Here is a 2,070-nt window from a genome sequence, read left to right as displayed (position 1 = left end):
TGTCACAGCGGGATGAACTCCCACCCCCATGCTGTCCTGGGAAGGATGCAGTCTTGGGTTTGGTGGGATGATTGTCAGAGGCTGCAGCTCTAGAGCACAGGGGGTGGGTGGTATCAGGCAGTGGCATGAGGCGTGGGGCTGGCGCCAGGGATGGAGGTGCTGCCCCTGGCCCTGCCACTCCCGCTGGAGTTCCTTGCCTTGCTCTGTCCACGCTGAAGGCTTCACCTGAGCCTCCTCTCCCCCAGGACACTCCCGCAGATACTGGCCTCTTTGTGCCTGGCATAAGTGAGACTGGAAGATGGCCTGGGTACTGAAGATGGACAAGGTGATCAAGTCCAGGCTGCTGCATGATTTCGATGCCAACCTCTCTGGCATTGGGCAGGAGCTGGACACTAGCGCCTACAGCATGAGTGATGTCTTGGCTTGCCCATCTTCAAGCAGGAAGATTCCAGCTTTGCATTGGAAGGTGAACCTATCCCCCCTCTTCCTTTTCAGTATGTGATGTGTGCTGCAGTGTCTCCAGTAGTAAAACTGCATGATGAAATGCTCACTTACCTGAACCAAGGTATGAAATTTGGATGCTGGAAAATAAGAAATGGGAGAGATGCCTGAGATAATTGGAAATTTGGTGAAAAGTATCTTAAAAGTTATATTCCATGATAGAGAGTATGCAGAGAATCAGCAACTTGAAAGTTAGAAGTGGAATCGCCCAGGAGACAGACTTCTTGATTTAGAAATTCCAGTGTCCGTGGAAATAGTTGACACAAGGACAAATCCAAGCCAGTTAAATGCAGTTGAGTTTCTGTGGGACCCTGTGAAACACGCATCTGCTTTCATTCAGGTGCACTGCATCAGCACATAATTTACTCCTTGGAAGAAGCAGGGAGGTGAAAAAGGAGTGCTTTTTAGCATCCAGGTAGACACCTTTAAGCAGAATGAAAATGGAGAACACATAGATCATCTACACTCAGCTAGCTGCCAAATAAAAGTTTTTAAGCCTAAAAGTGCAGACCTGAAACAAAACAAAACAAAATGACTGAGAGAAGATGGAGAAGAGAACTCCTCACGAAAATGAAAAGTATTAGCCATCCTATGATACCACAATCCTCACAAAGTGTTCTCTATGGCCAGATACTCCCACAGGCTATGTGCCAGATACCCCCAGGCAATGTGAACAATAGCCCCTCTACAATACCCCCTTTAACTCCCCACAGAGGAGCACTTGCAGTATCCCCAACAGTAATTCTTCCCCAAATCATCAGGGAGATGGAGTTTCACAGACCTCTAGTGAACAACTTCAGCCTTCAGCCACGACCCAGGAAACAGCAGTGGCTGCTCAAAAACAGATTCTCTTCCAACACAAGACTGTTTTCCAGTTTTTCAGGTGCTGACTTATTAAAACTGACAAAAGAAGATTTAGTCCAAATTTGTGGTACAGCGGATGGAATTCAGCTCTATAATTCACTGAAGTCAAGGTCGGTTAGGCCGTGCTTAACCATCTATGTCTGCCAGGAGCAGCCAGGCAGCAGCAGGTTGTAGGCAGTGGAGCTGAGAATGGCTGTGGGACACCCTCTGTTTATCATTCAATCTACTTGGAAGAAATGGTTGCCCTAGAAGTTGCTCGAAAACTTGCATTGCTGTTTAATATTCCTTTCTACCAAAATAACCAGGTTTACAGGCAGGGTCCTACTGGTATTCACATTTTTGTTAGAGATCATTTGGTTCAGAACTTTCAGGATGAGATTTTTTTTTTAATTCTCCACAGTAAAAGTTGCAAATAGTGGTGGTATCCACATAATTTTGAGGTGATTGATTTCTTATGTAGTCTGAACTATATTCAGTTCCAAATAAAGTCACACTTAAAATTGTGTGAATACTGAATCCAAGAAGTCTTGGGATTAGAAAGTACTGTATGAAATATTTCATATTGAAAACACAAGATGACCTTTCTGATGAGCTGTATGAGAGGTGAATCGCCCCACTGTCACTGCCATAGCCAAGCATCCTTGTGAGTGTAGACATGTCCGGACAGCACATGTGCTTGGAGGCCAGGGTGCAAGCAGGGCTGCC

At 45.7% G+C, this 2,070-nt stretch overlaps 1 pseudogene across 1 annotated transcript; it reads left to right on the top strand.

The window, feature by feature from the left end:
* The first annotated feature begins 298 nt into the window (after window positions 1-298).
* On the top strand, window positions 299-1,781 carry LOC307095422 (upstream-binding protein 1-like; annotated as a pseudogene). The gene is made up of 2 exons: window positions 299-1,148; window positions 1,215-1,781. The product of its transcript is annotated as an upstream-binding protein 1-like (transcript).
* The last annotated feature ends 289 nt before the right edge of the window (window positions 1,782-2,070 follow it).

Source organism: Cnephaeus nilssonii (assembly GCF_951640355.1).
Source record: "Cnephaeus nilssonii genome assembly, chromosome: X".
Classification (NCBI taxonomy): Eukaryota; Metazoa; Chordata; class Mammalia; order Chiroptera; family Vespertilionidae; genus Cnephaeus; species Cnephaeus nilssonii.
Note: the sequence above shows the minus strand (reverse complement) of the source record. Positions and strands in the feature narration are given on the sequence as shown.